This window comes from Budorcas taxicolor, chromosome 4 (genome assembly GCF_023091745.1).
Source record: "Budorcas taxicolor isolate Tak-1 chromosome 4, Takin1.1, whole genome shotgun sequence".
Taxonomy (NCBI): domain Eukaryota; kingdom Metazoa; phylum Chordata; class Mammalia; order Artiodactyla; family Bovidae; genus Budorcas; species Budorcas taxicolor.
This window is the reverse complement of record NC_068913.1, coordinates 89129584-89148547: the sequence shown is the minus strand read 5'-3', so window position 1 is coordinate 89148547 and position 18964 is coordinate 89129584.

Genomic DNA, 18964 nt, shown 5'->3' with positions numbered 1-18964 from the left:
AATGAGTCAGCTCTTTGCATCAGGTAGCCAAAGTATTGGAGTTTCAGCTTTAACATTAGTCTTTCCAATGAACACCCAAGACTGATCTCCTTTAGAATGGACTGGTTGCATCTCCTTGCAGTTCAAGGGACTCTCAAGAGTCTTCTCCAAAACCACAGTTCAAAGGCATCAATTTTTCAGTGCTCAGCTTTTATTATAGTCCAAATCTCACATCCATACATGACCACTGGAAAAACCATAGCCTCGACTACACGTACCTTTGTTGGCAAAGTAATGTCTCTGCTTTTCAATATGCTGTCTAGGTTGGTCATAACTTTCCTTCCAAGGAGTAAGCATCTTTTAATTTCATGGCAGCAGTCACCATCTGCAGTGATTTTGGAACCCGAAGAAATAAAGTGTGACACTGTTTCCACTGTTTCTCCATCTATTTGCCATGAAGTGATGGGACCAGATGCCATGATCTTAGTTTTCTGAATGTTAATCTTTAAGCCAACTTTTTCACTCTCCTCTTTCACTTTCATCAAGAGGCTCTTTAGTTCCTCTTCACATTCTGCCATAAGGGTGGTGTCATCTGCACATCTGAGGTTGTTGATATTTCTCCCGGCAATCTTGATTCCAGCTTGTGCCTCTTCCAGCCCACCACTTCTTATGATGTACTCTGTATGTAAGGTAGATAAGCAGGGTGACTATATACAGCTTTGACATACTCTTTTTCCCTATTTGGAACCAGTCTGTTGTTTCATGCCCACTTTTAACTGTTGCTTCCTGACCTGCATACAGGTTTCTCAAGAGGCAGGTCAGGTGGTCTGGTATTCCCATCTCTTTCAGAATTTTCCACAGTTTATTGTGATCCACACAGTCAAAGGCTTTGGCATAGTCGATAAAGCAGAAGTAGATGTTTTTCTGAAACACTCTTGCTTTTTCCATGATCCAGCAGATGTTGGCAATTTGATCTCTGGTTCCTCTGCCTTTTCTAAAACCAGCTTGAACATCTGGAAGTTCACGGTTCACGTATTGCTGAAGCCTGGCTTGGAGGATTTTAAGCATGACTTTACTAGCGTGTGAGATGAGTGCAATTGTGCGGTATTAAGAGACTGCATTCTGCAGGTAGACTATCTATATTCAAACTTCAGCTCGGCTGTGTACTAACTGAACAACCTTGAGAGAGAATGAGAATGAAGGCATTTGTTCCCCAACCCTGGGTCTTTTTTAGATGTGTGTGTGTGTGTGTTCCGTTGCTCAGTCGTGTCAGACTCTTTGAGATGCCGTGAACTGTAGCCTGCGAGAGGCCATGAATTGTAGCCCACCAGGCTTTTCTTGTCCATGGAGTTTTTCAGACAAGAATACTTATTCCTCCTCCATTTTCCTCTTCCAGAGGATCTTCTTGACTTAAGGATTAAAGCTGCTTCTCTTTTGTCTCCTGCAATGGTAGGCAGATTCTTTACAATTAGCACTACCTTGAAGAAGTTACCTAACATCTCTAAGTCTCAATTTTTTCAGCTGCAAAGTTGACATAATAGAAACTACTTCATGGGAGTTTGTACAAAACTCAGTAAGAAAATTTATATTAAGGTCTTAGTAAAATGCTGGCCTATAATGCACATATTCACCTTTATGTAGAAGGCAATGCTTCTGGGTGTAACTTTAGTTGTTATTACTATTGTTACTATTAGCCCCTTAAATTTTTTACCTCCAGTATGATTAGATATCACATTTCAAATAATAATGGAATTTTGTTACTGAACGGAGAGCTATGGACTTTGAAAAAATTCCAGATCATTTTACAGCTGAAAATTAACAGTATCAACAAGACACACTCATGCCAGGATAGTACTCTATTGTTCATAGGCCGTTTGTGCAGGAAAGAAAGCAAGTTTTATATTTCTAGTCAGTCTTCAACTCATCATTTGAATTTACTGATGACTATCTTAAGGGTATTAGCAAGTGACTATATTATTATACAAACTCTAAAATTCAAATAAAGAGTTGGCAGTGACAGGGGAAAATGTTAATAATATTTTGCGGTACATAAAAATGCTACAAATTTTCCCATATTTTCATGCATGATATCACTGTGGATAGGTCAGGATTATGAAAGATCTGGAAAACTGACCATTAACTAAAAATGCTGGTTATTTGGTATTGTCCCACTAATGCTTTAATTTTTTCTTCCTAGTTTCAGGTCTTGAAAATGTGTGAATGTGGTGGAAATATATGTAGGTATATATTCACCATAGGAAAATTTAATTATATAAATGCCAATGCTTCTAAGTGAAAAAAAAAAAATCCCCAAATATACAGATTCCTTTAGAATTCCAAAGAATCTCACTTGACTATGTTATAGCTCTTTAGTATTAGCCCCCTGAAATCAAAATGAAAAAATTAAATTAGTTGAAACTTATAGAGATTGTCCTGTAACAAAGTTTAGCTGTGATTTTTTGTTGGACTACAGAAAAATTGAGTTTATTTTGGAAACAGATTCATAAACCCTACTCTGTTCTTTGTAAATGTCATATTTAGGAAAGAAAAAACAAAGTGCAAGATCAGTTTGCAGGTTCAAGTGTGCCAATTGTGAGAGGATAGCAACTAAAAAGCAGCAACAATTTCCTCAAAGATGAACTCAATTAGGTCTGAATTTCATGAGCTTTTGTAAGCACTTATACTATGCCATGACTTGGGAGTACTTTCCCTGAATTCTCGCTACTGCATGTGAAATATGTAATCCTTTTTTTTTTTTTTGGCCAGTACTTCCAATTGCTTTAATGGGATTACATGCACTACAGTTAGTATTATATTTTATTTTTACACTGAAATATTCTCCCTCCTCCCTCAAATTAATCCTTTTGTGTAATCAGCGTTGCCTAAAATAAAAGATCTTTTTTCAACATAGGAAGAAGAGAGAAATAAGGAGAGAGGAGAGAAGAAGGGAAACAATATCCATCTGTTCAGCTAAGGAAGTAGGGGGAGTAGAGTAGAGATGAGGCAGGAGGAAGAATTCATAGACTCAGAAAGCAGGATAAAATAATGTATATTTGATTATGTGACCCTCCAAGATCTGTGGAATGTTGATTTTTTTAAGCACTAAAGAATTTTTTTCAGATATTCAGCAGTATTACTTTTTTTTTCTATTTTGTAATAATTATCTGCCAATAAAATGTTAATTCTCTATAGGTCATTCCATCCCTTGCCTTTTGGAAGCCTTATACCTTTAAAATCAACTTTATAGAGCTATAATTTATAAATAATGAACTGCATATTAATGATAAAATTGTTGAGCTTTGACATATATATGTATCTGATAAACTATTGCTACAAATCAAGATATGGAACACTTTAATAACCCCCCCAAATATTCCCCATGGCCCTATGCAATTTATTTCTCTCTCTGCTCCTGGCTCCAGGCAACCATTGATCTGCCTTCTGTACTGATAGATTAGTTTGCAATTTCTAAAATTTTAATGAAATAGATACATATATAATTTTTGTGTCTGGCTTCTTTCATTCATAATAGTAGTTTTGAGATTGACCCATGTTGTATGTATCAGGAGTTTATTCCTTTTTATTACTGAGGAATATTCAATTATATCAATTCACCACTTTAAAAAAATCCATTCACCAGCCGATAAACAACTGGATAGCTTCCAGGTTTTAACTATCATGAATAATGCTGATCTGACCATTCATATACTAGTCTTTGTGTAGACACAGTTCTCATTCTTCTAGGGTAACTTAGGAATGTTCATACGGTAACCTTATGGGTTTCTCAGGTGGCAATAGTGGTAAAAAACCGTCCTACCCATGCAAGAGATGTTTAAGACACTTGGGTTCAATCCCTACATCAGGAAGATCCCCTGGAGAAGGGAATGGTAACCCACTCCAGTATTCTTGCCTAGAGAATCCCATGGAGAGAGATGCTTGGCTGGCATGGGGTTGCAAAGAGTCGGATATGACTGAAGTGACTTGGTAACCTTAAATGTCTAACTGTATTAGAAACTGTCAAAAAATTTTTCAAAGTGGTTGCACCATTTCACATTCTGATCAGTGAAATATGTTTCATGAATTCCACATTCTCACTAAGCATTGCTGTTTTTAGTCTTTGTAACTTTAATTCAAATGGGTATATCAGTTTAGTTCAGTTCAGTGGCTCAGTCAAGTCCAACTCTTTGCAACCCCATGAACTGCAGCGCACCAGGCCTCCCTGTCCATGACCACCTCCCAGAGTTTACCCAAACTCATGTCCGTTGAGTCGGTGATGCCATCCAACCATCTCATCCTCTGTCGTCCCCTTATCCTCCTGTCCTCAATTTCGCCCAGTATCAGGGTCTTTTCAAATGAATCAGCTCTTCGCATCAGGTGGCCAAAGTACTGCAGTTTCAGGTTCAACAATAGTCCTTCCAATGAACACCCAAGACTGATCTTCTTTAGGATGGACTGGTTGCATTTCCTTGCAGTCCAAGGGACTTCCAAGAGTCTTTTCCAATACCACAGTTCAAATGCATCAATTCTTCAGTGCTCAGCTTTCTTTATAGACCAACTCTCACATCCATACATGACCCCTGGAAAAACCATAGCCTTGACTAGATGGACCTTTGTTGGCAAAGTAATGTCTCTGCTTTTCAATATGCTATCTAGGTTGGTCATAACTTTCCTTCCAAGGAGTAAGCGTCTTTTAATTTCATGGCTGCGGTCACCATCTGCAGTGATTTTGGAGCCCAAAGAAATAAAGTGTGACACTGTTTCCACTGTTCCCCCATCTATTTGCCATGAAGTGATGGGACCAGATGCCATGATCTTCGTTTTCTGAATGTTGAGCTTTAAGCCAAATTTTTCACTCTTCACTTTCACTTTCATCAAGAGGCTTTTTAGCTCCTCTTCACTTTCTGCCATAAGGGTGGTGTCATCTGCATATCTGAGGTTATTGATATTTCTCCCGGCAATCTTGATTCCAGCTTGTGCCTCTTCCAGCCCACCACTTCTCATGATGTGCTCTGCATATAAGTTAAATAAGCAGGGTGAAAATATACATCCTTGATGTACTCCTTTTCCTATCTGGAACCAGTCTGTTGTTCCATGTCCAGTTCTAACTGCAGCTTTTTGACCTGCATACAGATTTCTCAAGAGGCAGGTCAAGTGTTCTGGTATTCCCATCTCTTTCAGAATTTTCCACAGTTTATTGTGATCCACACAGTCAAAGGCTTTGATGTAGCAAATAAAACAGAAATAGATGTTTTTCTGGAACTCTCTTGTTTTTTCCACGATCCAGCAGATGTTGGCAATTTGATCTCTGGTTCCTCTGCCTTTCCTAAAACCAGCTTGAACATCTGGAAGTTCACGGTTCACGTATTGCTGAAGCCTGGCTTGGAGAATTTTGAGCATTACTTTACTAGCATGTGAGATAGTGCAATTGTGTGGTAGTTTGAACATCTTTGGCATTGCCTTTCTTTGGGATTCTAATGAAAACTGACCTTTTCCAGTCCTGTGGTCACTGCTGAGTTTTCCAAATTTGCTGGCATATTGAGTGCAGCACTTTTACAGCATCATCTTTTAGGATTTGAAATAGCTCAACTGGATTCTATCACCTCTACTACCTTTGTTAGTAGTGATGCTTTCTAAGGCCCGCCTGACTTCACATTCCAGGATGTGGGTATATAATACTGTCTTATTGTGGTTTTAATCTAAATTTTCTTAATGGTTAATGATGTTGAGTATCTTTTCATGTGTTCACTTGCCATTCATATATCCTCTTCTGTGGAATATCTTACCTATTTTTATGTTGTATTATTGACTTATTAATGAGTTGTACAAGTCCATTATATATGTTGGGTCTAAGTCCTTTGCCAAGATATGTGTGTTGTTGCTAAATTTTTTTCCAATATGAATAGAGTCTCTGTATAGAAAAATATTTTTAATTTTGGTAGAAACATACTTACCATTTTTTCTTTTATGATTTACTTTTTTTGCCTCTAATCTGAGAAATCTTTATATAACTTAATGTCAGGAAGATTTTGCCTATCAAGAAATTTTTATAGATTTAGCTTCTCTCTTAGGTGTACCATCAATTTGAGTTAATATTTGTGTATGATAGGAGATGATGGTTGATACTTATTTTTTGTATGGGTATCCAGTTAATCTAGCACCAATTATTGAAAAGATTATTTTTGTTCGACCTTTCATATTTTTCACAATGCTGATTTTCTACTACTAACCAAAGCTCAATTTTAAAATATTCAGCAATATTATTTTATACCTATTTTATAATAAATATCATCATCTGCCAGGAAATGGTTAGTACTCCATATGGCGTTTATTCTATGTCTTTTGGGAATCTTTTTTCAAAACTAAGTTTTATTGAGGTGTAGTTTACATACAGCAGACTTTTAGTGAACATCACTTTTGAAGTTAAGTCAGAAGTGAAATCAATGATCTTTTGTTCTGTTCTATTGCTGGCTTCTCCCTAATTCTATTCAATGAAAATTATGGATCATTTCTTTGTATCATGTACTGTGTTAGGAAAGAGACAAGAATAAGAAACCATTTCCTAGAAGATTTCATTTTAAGAACTAAGAGTAAAAACGTCACATACAATCTAGTCACTGCTATAATAAAGGTTAAGAAAAAAAATATTGACAATCACAGAGAAAAGAAGTTAGAGAAAACTTCATAGAGATGGTATTGCTTTAATTAGTTTATCTTTATTATAGTACTTTTTGCCTTCTTTTGAAAAGGAAACATTCATCACAGAAAATTTAGAGTATAAAAAAGGATATTTACCTCATTAATCTGGATTTTGGATGTTAGCAGGCTCATCTGGATCAGAAAGCTCAATGGTGAGATGTGCCTTAAATAAAGAAGGGAAACCTGTACAGCTTACCTGAGAGATCTTCCCTATCAGTTCAGTTCAGTTCAGTCGCTCAGTCGTGTCCAACTCTTTGCTACCCCATGAATCACAGCACATCAGGCCTCCCTGTCCATCACCAACTCCCGGAGTTCACTCAGACTCATGTCCATCGAGTCCATGATGCCATCCAGCCATCTCATCCTCTGTCGTCCCCTTCTCCTCCTGCCCCTAATCCCTCCCAGTGTCAGAGTTTTTTCCAATGAGTCAACTCTTCGCATGAGGTGGCCAAAGTACTGAAGTTTCAGCTTTAGCATCATTCCTTCCAAAGAAATCCCAGGGTTGATCTCCTTCAGAATGCACTGGTTGGATCTCCTTGCAGTCCAAGGGACTCTCAAGAATCTTCTCCAACACCACAGTTCAAAAGCATCAATTCTTTGGTGCTCAGCCTTCTTCACAGTCCAACTCTCACATCCATACATGACTACTGGAAAAACCATAGCCTTGACTAGACGGACCTAAGTCGGCAAAGTAATGTCTCTGCTTTTGAATATGCTCTCTAGGTTGGTCATAACTTTTCTTCCAAGGAGTAAGCGTCTTTTAATTTCATGGCTGCAGTCACCATCTGCAGTGATTCTGAAGCCCCCCAAAATAAAGTCTGACACTGTTTCCACTGTTTCCCCGTCTATTTCCCATGAAGTGATCTTCCCTATAGGGAAGTCATTTATTGATTTGGTTGCTAGAGCTAGCCACACCCAAGTGCAAACTGTCTTGGACTGAACAAAAGGAAAAGAATGAATATAAGAGGAAACGGGATGGCTATGAAAGGCCTGGAGGTAGGATTCCATTAAATAAGAAGAGACATATTGAAACAGGCAGTGTCTACTGTTTGCCTAATACTCACCCTGAGCTAAGCATCCTCACTGCTTCATTGAATTCTCACAGCATCCTTAGGGAAGCTTTACAAAGAGAGAAATTAAGGCAAGAAATGTTAAGGCCACCATGGTAGATTAAATTATGGTTCAAAAATATTCACCCTCCCTTACTATCACTGTTCCATCTGCTGATCTTAGGGTTGGTCATGTGATTGGCTGCAGAGTGTACTTCCTGGTCCCTTGGTTAGACTTTGGGCTTGGCCGTGTGATTTACTTTGGCCAATGGGATACTAGCAGACAGAACACAAGAACGGGTTTGAAGCATGCATGCATGAACGACTTTTCCTCTTATTTCCCTGCTTTCAATATGAGGCGAACATGCCCTAGGATAGCCTCCTGGTTCAAAGAGGAGGAAAGACAAGTGGAACGGACCTGGAACTGACCTGTAATTTGGAGCACAGCCCAGCCTGGATCAGGTAACCCACAGAGAGGTGAGAATGTAAGTTCAGTTCAGTCGTTCAGTTGTGTTCGACTCAAAGCGACCCCATGGAATGCAGCACAACAGGCCTCCCAGTCCATCACCAACTCCCGGAGTTTACCCAAACTCATGTCCATTGAGTCAGTGATGCCATTCAACCATCTCATGCTTTGTCGTCCCCTTCTCCTCCTGCCTTCAATCTTTCCCAGCATCAGGGTCTTTTCAAATGAGTCAGTTCTTTGCATCAGGTGGCCAAAGTATTAGAGTTTCAGCTTCAGCATCAGTCCTTCCAATGAATATTCAGACTGATTTCTTTAGGATGGACTGGTTGCATCTTCTTACAGTCCAAGGGACTCTCAAGAGTCTTCTCCAACACCACAGTTCGAAGCATCAATTCTTTGGTGCTCAGCTTTCTTTACAGTCCAATTTTCACATCCATACATGACTACTGGAAAAACCATAGCCTTGACAAGGCAGACCTTTGTTGGTGAAGTAATGTCTCTGCTTTTTAATATACTGTCTAGGTTAGTCATAACTTTTCTTCCAAGGAGCAAGTGTCTTTTAATTTCATGGTTGCAATCACCATCTGCAGTGATTTTGGACCCCCCAAAATAAAGTCTGTCACTATTTGCCATGAAGTGATGGGACCAGATGCCATGATCTTAGTTTTCTGAATGTTGAGCTTTAAGTCAACTTTTTCACTCTCCTCTTTCACTTTCATCAAGAGGCTCTTTAGTTCTTCTTCACCTTCTGCCATAAGGGTGGTGTCATCTGCATATCTGAGGTTATTGATATTTCTCCCAGCAATCTTGATTCCAGCTTGTGCTTCTTCCAGCCCAGCATTTCTCATGATGTACTCTGCATGTAAGTTAAATAAGCAGGGTGACAATGTACAGCCTAGACATATTTCTTTCCTGATTTGGAACCAGTCTGCTGTTCCATGTCCAGTTCTAACTGTTGCTTCTTGACCTACATACAGATTTCTCAAAAGGCAGGTCAGGTGGTCTGGTATTTCCGTATCTTTAGAAGTTTTCCACAGTTTGTCATGATCCACACAATCAAAGGCTTTGGCATAATCAATAAAGCAGAAATAGATGTTTTTCTGGGGCTCTCTTGCTTTGTTGATGATCCAGGAGATGTTGGCAATTTGATCTCTGGTTCCTTTGACTTTTCTAAAACCAGCTTGAACATCTGGAAGTTCGTGGTTTACATACTGTTGAAGCCTTCTTGCAGAATTTTGAGCATTACTTTGCTAGCCTTTGCTGCTAAGCTGCTAAGTCACTTCAGTCATGTCCAACTCTGTGTGACCCCATAGACGGCAGCCTGTGAGACGAGTGCAATTGTCTGATAGTTTAAGCATTCTTTGGCATTGGAAAGGAGACTGACCTTTTCCAGTCCTGTGGTCACTGCTGAGTTTTCCAAACTTGCTGGCATATTGAGTGCAGCACTTTCACAGCATCATCTTTTTAGGGTTTGAAATAGCTCAACTGGAATTCCATCACCTCCACTAGCTTTGTTCGCAGTGATGCTTCCTAAGGCCCACTTTACTTCACATTCCAGGATGTCTGGTTCTAGGGGAGTGGTCACACTATCATGATTATCTGGGTCATGAAGATCTCTTTTATATAGTTCTTTTGTGTATTCTTACCACCTCTTCTTAATATCTTCTGCTTCTTTTAGGTCCATACCATTTCTGTCCTTAATCGAGCCCATCTTTGCATGAAATGTTCCCTTGGTATCTCTAATTTTCTTGAAGAGATCTCTAGTCTTTCCCATTCTGTTGTTTTCCTCTATTTCTTTGGACTGATCAGTGAGGAAGGCTTTCTTATCTCTCCTTGCTATTCTTTGGAACTCTGAATTCAAATGGGTATATCTTTCCTTTTCTCCTTTGCTTTTTGCTTCTCTTCTTTTCACAGCTATTTTAAGGCCTCCTCAGACAACCATTTTTCTGTTTTTTGTTTCCTTTTGTTGGAGATGGTCTTGATCCCTGTCTCCTGTACAATGTCACAAACCTCCATCCATAGTTCTTCAGGCACTCTGTCTATCAGATCTGATCCCTCCAATCTATTTGTCACTTCTATAATCATAAGGGATTTGATTTAGGTCATACCTGAATGGTCTAGTGGTTTTCCCTACTTTCTTCAATTTAAGTCTGAATTTGGCAATAAAGTGTCCATGATCTGAGCCACAGTCAGCTCCTGGTATTGTTTTTGCTGACTGTATAGAGCTTCTCCATCTTTGGCTGCAAAGAATATAATCAGTCTGATTCTGGTATTGACCATCTGGTGATGTCCATGTGTAGTATCTTCTCATGTGTTGTTGGAAGAGGGTGTTTGCCAAGAGAACAAACTGGTCATAGCAAACACCCTCTTCCAACAACACAAGAGAGGTGAGGGAGAAGGGCTGACTCGTTTTCTCCAGTGGGTTTTTGGTGGTTTGTTATACAGCCACCTAAGTGAGTGGCAGAAAGAATTTGAACACTGACAATACGGGTACAGAATCTCTCTCATAAGTCTACCTGTACAAGAAATAATGAATTCTTTTCAAATGTTCAGGTAAAGATAATTAGTTGGAGCACAAAGCAAAGGTCCATAACTCAGGAGAAAGTAAAATAGATCGGGAATTAAGAGAATATTTCATCAATTAAATAACTAGATCTTGGCAAATCGTTTAATCTCTCTGTACTTTCCTTGAAAGACTATTGTGAAAAGTAAAGTAATCACTGTCAAAGTTCTTTGAATATGATAAAAGTGTTATGGAAATTGTAGTATTTCCTTTAAGTCTGTTTTGTTTCCTGCAGAATCTCAGTGCCTGATGTCATAAGTGTAAGTACATTTGTTAAAATAAATTGAAGTAAATTCTTTGCAAACAGCATTCTCAGTTCATAAATAATAAAAACATAAAGCATATTTATTATAAGGGGAGTAATTAATTTCTATTCTTGACAAGAGCAGGAAAAAAATGTCAAGGAAGTCCCTTCCCCTTATAGCAGTTGACCCATATGGAACATACAGAAGATGTCGTTTCTGACCTCTACTACCCAACTAATGGTACCCAGACTGACATTGTATAAATCCTAACACTAATGAGAATGTTGCTGCAGTCTTCTAACAGGATGCCTTTTGCCCCAAAGAGTGTTTTAATAAAGGGAAAATATTTGAATTTAATATATTTTCTGCAGTATAAAAGTTGAGTTTTATTTTAAAATACAGATAATTCAGAAAACAACCAAAGGAGCTAGTGAATTCCAAAGCTAGGTCACTATGATAGGAAGAAAATGTTCATTTATCCTTTTCCTTCTCTGTTTACCTTAAAGCAAGATATAGCCAAATGAGATGTCTCCTTTTTAATACATTTCACATTTTATTCACTTAGGATTCAAGCCAAGATAATGGTTAGTTTGGGTTCAGGTTAGGAGGAAGTTTGTTCCTCATGCCAAATCACAGAGAAATTCAAGGTTTAGAGTTGCCATTTAGGTTTTTCTACTTTCTATTGTAACATAGGCTGCCTTTTTGTTCCAAAACTTCTCCCATGATTTCCTGAAAAAGTTTTTGGTGATGCAGATAAAGAGTTACATCAGCTCCAAACTTTCCTGTTAAAATATTAAACAGGAACATTTGAACAGTATTGCCTCACCAACATGAAACTGACTAACAGTCTGGAAGCAATAAATTTCACTTAAGTATCCTTCACTGTAGTGAGTGTTTCATCCTGTGACAGATATTCTCCAGTGAGGATTTTGGATGAAATTTTCTGTCTAAGCTAAAATCTTTTAATAGCCAATCCTGAACCATTTCTGGCCTCCTGTCCATATGAATTAGGAATGTAATTAAATCTATTGGTGTCATTATTATGAGTATTGAAAGAAAGGAAGGAAAAGATCAATCTTCTCATTTTGGCTTTAAATTTTCATCATAATGATTTCTTTATGTATCAAAAATTTATTGTATCTGTGCAAAGCCCATATATTTACAATTCTTTGAAATGCTGGAAGATGACAGGAGGGAAATAAACATTAGAAATACAAATGTAACTGATATCCTGCATTCCTTGACAGGATCCAAAGTATTAAAGTTGGTTTTATTCCTTCCCTGGAATAGAGACATAGACACAGAGAATGGACATGTGATCACAGGGCAGGAAGGGGATGGTGGGATGAATTGGGAGATAAGGATTGACATATATACACTACCATGTGTAAAATAGATAGCTAATGGGAAGTTGCTGCATAGCTCAGGGAGCTTAGCTCAGTGCTTTGTGGGGACCTAGAGGTGTGGGATGGAGCATGCAGGGCAGTTTAAGAGGGACAGGAAATATGTATACATATGACTGATTCACTTTGTTGTATAGTAGAAACTCCAATGTTCTTGCCTGGAGAATCCCAGGGACGGGGGAGCCTGGTGGGCTGCCGTCTATGGGGTCGCACAGAGTCGGACACAACTGAAGCAACTTAGCAGCAGCAGAAACTAACAAAGCATTGTAAAGCAATTATACTCCTCTTTCCTCCAGCAAAAAAGCTGGTTTTATTCTACTCACAAAAGTTTACCTAATTTTGGAGTCTCCGCACTCTAGATGAAATAGAAACTAAATAGAAAGAATTTAGCACTCTTGTACGGATTGTAGTAGTGGCTTAGACTCCAAGTCATGTCTGACTGTTGTGGCCCCATGGACTGTAGCCTGCCAGGTTCCTCTGTCCATGGGATTCTCCAGGAAAGATACTGAAGTGGATCGCCATTTCTTTCTCCAGGGGATCTTCCCGACCCAGGAATTGAACCTCGGTCTCATGCACTGCAGGCAGATTCTTTACCAACTGAGGCACGAGGGAAGCCCATTGCAGGCAGATTCTTTACCAACCAAGCTAAGAGGGAGGCTCATATCAATATTGATTGTGCTTAGTCACTAAGTTGTGTCTGACTCTTTGCGACCCCATGGACTGTAGCCCGCCAAGCTCCTCTGTTCATGCGGATTCTCCAGACAAGAACACTGGAGTGGGTTGCCAGGCCCTCTTCCAGGGGTCTTCCTAACTCAGGGGTTAAACCAGGGTCTCCTGCATTGCAGGCAGATTCTTTACCAACTAAGCAGCCAGGCAAACCCCTTGCAATGACTTCAATCTTTTAAAAAAGACAAAAGGGATCAAACGGCTCAAGATGCTGTGGTATGAAAAAAATAGCAAGTCAAAAATGTTAGTTTTGAAATCTGATAAAACCAAAAAATTCTCAATTAAAAGAATTTCTCAAGCTGAGTGCTGCACACACTACAAACTTGGGGAGAGTTTCTCAACACTTTTCTCTCATCTTTGCCTAATATCTTCAAGACGTTCAAGCTATTTCAGTTGTACTTCCTCTATTTCTTTCCAGTCACTTCCTTTCCTTCATTTCCATCACCCTTGCCTACTCTTGCCATCCTCTAACCTCTGTAGTACAACCTGGGTGATTTTTATTGTAAAAGATAAAATATGTGACTATAACTCTGGTGCCTAACACCCTTCATTGCTCTTCGGATAAAGGTCAACACCTTTAGGATGGTCTACAGCACTCTATTCTGTCTGACTTCACTTCTATGCATTGCAGCCACCCTGGCCTTCTTCCTGGCATTTAGAGCAAACCAAACTCCTTCTTGCCTCAAGGTCTTCAAATATGTTCCATCTTCTGCCTGAAATACTATATAATAACTATATATATATAAATATATATATATACACTTATTACATATAAACACATAAAGTGCTTCTTATTGAAATGGTCTAACATTCATATTAATAATACATGTCTCATCTTATTTCATCTATGGCATCACTCCCCCTACCTCCTGGGTCAGGAAAATCCTCTGGAGAAGGAATAGGCTACCCACTCCAGTATTCTTGGGCTTCCCTGGTGGCTCAGCTGGTAAAGAATCTGCCTGCAATGTGGGAGACCTGGGTTCAATCCCTGGGTTAGGAAGATACCCTGGAGAAGGGGAAAGGTTACCCACTCTAGTATCCTGGCCTGGAGAATTCTGTGGACGGTATAGTCCATGGGGTTGCAAAGAGTCTGGCACGACTAAATGACTTTCACTTTCACTTTCACCCTACCTCCACCCCAGATAATTTTGAAGCAAATCCCAGACACATAATAAAGACTTTCTAACTCACACTTACCCTGAAGATCTCTGCTCAAGCACCAGCTGCTTCCCCCATCCCTCTGCCTTCTAAGTCATACCTTCTGGTCATATGGTCTCATTGTACCCAGTGTGTCTACTTTAATGCTATTATTTCCATATATAATTATATATTTATGTGTATGGATTTTTAATGTCTATCTTCACCCTATACTTTAGGTTCCATGAGAGAGAAATTGTGTATTTTTTGCTCATTTGCCTTTCTCAGAGTGAATTCTTAACAAATATATATTAATTAAGCTGTGGGGATTATCATAATAGAACTCTGTCTATTGTTACCTTCTTAGCATTCTTCATGGTCTTTTATTTTTTAAAAAATATTTATTTATTGGAAGGTGCCGATTCTCAACTGCAGCCCACAAGATCTTCAATCTTCATCATTGCATGTGGAGTCTTTAGCTGGGGCCTGTGGGATCTAGTTCCCTGACCAGGGATCGAACCTGGGCCCCCTGCATTAGGAGCCCACAGTCTTAGCCACTGGATAACCAAGGAAGGTCCCTTTTATGGTCTTTTAACATCAGAAGATTTCCTGCATATGGCCCCTGCCATGTGGTACCTTAGTTTCTCCCTATAGAGACTTTTATCCTCTCTTTGATTTCTTTTGAAGCACTTGACCAGGTATTGCTTTACCAACAGATTCAGTTGGTCCTATTTTCAAAATGAATGTGCAAACAAAATTTATAAGTAATATTTATTTTCTCTATCTTTTTAATGCTCACTAGCTTTTACATCATAATACTATTTCTCCCCAGTGAATAATATTGTCAAAGAAAGCATTCTGGGAGGATGCCATCAACATAAATGTTTATTATGTATCATTGTATAACCAACACTATGTCAACTGAGAGGAAAAATATTTCATTGAAAGGGGATGATAGATAATCTTAATGAAAATGACTGTCAACAACATTACTTGATCTTAGTTTCTTAATTTTTAAAATTTTAGATCATGCAAATGTAAGTTTCATTGTATTACTTTATTTACATAAATGCCAATATTATTTGGATTCTATATTTTAATATAAGAAAATCTATATATCAAGAAAAATTAAGAAAGTGAAACTCTGGGAAGTTTTTGAGAAGGTAAAAATGCCCCTACAAGTCTGGTATTACATATTTCTAAGAAATTCATAATTTCTTAGAATTATTTTATAGCTCTTTAAGACAATAGCATATTTTGATATTTTGTTGACAGAAAATTTTAGCCTAGATGTATAATTTTTAATAATAATTGGTCAATAGATTTTGCTATCTTATAATATAATGCTATAGGGGATTCTGTGTTTATCAGTACTTCATAATGACTAATTAAAGTTTTCTGCAAAACTACTACATCAGCTTGAATTAAGAGATGTAATAATGGTGTAATACAGAAGATGACTGTTCAAAGGAAGAGAAAATTCTAAGCAGTTGCTAGAAAAGCAAATCTATAAAATTAAATATGCCCCAAATCATAGCAGTAAATATTTTATTAGAAATTTTCATGTGATTATGTGATGAAGACTTGGTTCTTGTCTTGGCTTCACCCATATCAACCTTCATGACTCCAAATATTCCCTTTCCACACTTTCCCTTGTTACCTTGTCACCTCCACTGCAATTTTTTCTGTTCCTTTGGCATAAGATTGTTCATCTTAAAAATAAAATATCCTACAACCAATTTTAAACACTCTGTTTATTAAATCTGTTTATAAGTGATAATTAAATGGGATATGAAATATTACCTCTCCTGACTGCATCAGCCTGAATCAGAAATACATTCTATAATTAGCATATCTTAAATTACTTTTCCCTCACTAGGTATATAATCTTACTAGGTAGAGAAAATGATTGAGTTAATTCTCCTACAGTTTCTCAACATTTGAAAGGAAGTTCTTGCATGCAATGTCATTTTTAATTTCCATCAAATTGGATGTTTCAAAGGACTTTTAAAGGCTGTTATTGACCTTGGTAGAAATTGATACTTATATAATTCAGCTGTTTCATTTGTCGTATGTAGTATGTGCAAAGTGGCTGTTCAGAAAATGTTAGTTGAAATGAGAATTTCAGTTATTTTTTTTTTCACCTATGGTTGGCTACTAAATCTGGGCAAAGAGGCTTTAACATTCTGTGATATATGAAAAATAATTATGTAAAGATTCTAATTATACTTAAACTGACATTTTTACAGCATAAGACTCTTTAAAGATCAAACTCTATAACCTAGTCTTTTAACTACATATGTAATAGACATATTTTAGGATTCAAGTATCTCACCAAATTAAAGATACAGCACCATCTTATGGATATATCTATATTTTTAAATTTTGGAAATATAAAAATCTTCTGAGTTTGAGAACAGAAAAGCTTTATGAGTAAAATAATTGTAGGAGGAGAATATTTTACTGTAACAAGGAAAAAGGATGCAATATTGAATAACTTAAACATCTATGTGGGCATGCAGGTATGAATGTGTGTGTTTGTGATGGCATGGTAAATAAAGAGATTTGAAATTCTTTTTTCCTGTCAGAATTCATAATTTGAAGAAGAGAAATAAACTGTTATCACAATACAAATTCATAGCTTTGTGAAATAAGACATGTAGCTCAGAATACTGTCAGTCTCTAAATGACACTGGGACATCACTGATTATCACCTTGCAAAGATATATTCTTATAAAGACATGAACCACACCTTTTAGAGAGTAATAAGAAATTTAGGTATGATAATAAACCTATTTAACTACCTCCTGATACTACAGAACTGGTAATAAAGTCTCCTTATATTTATCTAGCATTTAAATTGGAGAAGGCGATGGCACCCCACTCCAGTACTCTTGCTTGAAAAATCCCATGGACGGAGGAGCCTGGTAGGCTGCAGTCCATGGAGTCTCTAGGAGTCGGACATGACTGAGTGACTTCACTTCCACTTTTCACTTTCTGGCATTGGAGAAGGAAATGGCAACCCACTCCAGTGTTCTTGCCTGAAGAATCCCAGGGACGGGGGAGCCTGGTAGGCTGCCGTCTATGGGGTCGCACAGAGTCGGACACGACTGAAGTGACTTAGCAGAAGCAGCAGCAGCATTTGAATGTTTTCATAAGTAATTTATGTCCGTTTTGTTCCAATTTTAGGTACAGATATTTCTGAATAAACACTTCCTAATAAGCATTATTATTTTAATATAAAACACACAGCCATTTTAAGGAGATTATAGAAATTTTTTTATTTTAAGGAGATTATAGAAAAACTGATGAACAAAGCTCCCCTATTAATTATTAAGGTGGAGTTATAAGTATATGGTTCATATCCTTAATACTTAGCTCACTTTAGCTACCACAAAGACTTCAGGCTCTACATGATTTACCCAGTTCATATCGTGTAGAATTACTCTATGCTGACTAAAACACAGATTCCGTGGTTCTTGACTTTTCGGTGTCTTGACCTCCATGATAAAAGCTTTGAAATCTCTCTTTTTCAAAAAGTTCATAGATAAAACACATCTTGCACACAATTTTAGGGACTTTTGTACTCCCTGGAGCTCATCCATGCTCCATGATTTTAAATATTATTCTCCTTATTTTAACATTTGTTTCCTTAAGATGTAATACTGACAAGCAAAACCGAGGAGCTTTATCACAAAAATGCAAAATTTTCTTGTGGTAGAAATGACACATAACTTTTACACACACACACACACACACACACACACACACACACACTCCTATTGGGCTTTAACTCATTTTCTCCCACAACTAAATTTTACTAAAAGGCCAGTGTTAATAAAGACGTTGTTGTTAGTTTATTTTTATACACACTTTATTCTCATGATATTTACTTTAGAGTGAGATGGAAAATATGACACTGCAACAAACAATAAAGAATTTTTGGTTTTATCCTCATGGAGTGCTACAGGGTCCAATAATGTCCTGTTATGAATAGTTTTCTGTCATTTAGACTAGACTCTAAATTTCTAAATTGTGCCTCAAATGTAAATGTGGAACTGATAGAAAAACGCAACATAAAGTTAAAAAATTCTCACTATACCATATATATATTTTTATGATCACTTCTGAGATGTGGATAAGTAGTTTATAGCTTAATAAGAAAACCAGGGGGAATTAATAGATTTATAATAGTAGTAGTATATTTAAATTCAGATCCAAGACTCTACATCAGATGTTAAATTAATTTTTCATGTTATGAACTGCAGAATTATCATAATATAAAAGTTATTTTATTGGTATCCTAAAACCATCTTCCTAACTTAATACAATGCTTTAATTTTTAAGGGCATATTTCATAAAAATTCATGAAAAATTTAGATATCTGATAATTTAAAATAGAAATGAAAATATTTTCACAACCTATACCTTTAGCTGTAATAAGATCCATGGGATGGATTTATCTGCTTTACATAGTGTAATACTTACTTTGTCCTTAAAATGGGAGGAAAGAAGAATATTTGAGAGTTAAGTAATTGCTGAGTAAAAAAATGAGTGAGCTGCAATAGTAAAATTGGAGACCAAACCTTGAAAATTAAGGATTCTCCATGTAATGTCAAAACAGTTAAAAAAAAGAAAAAAAAGAAGATCTCTGATGCAGTAGAAATAGTGGATTCCTGCTAGAGCTTTAGCACCAAAAT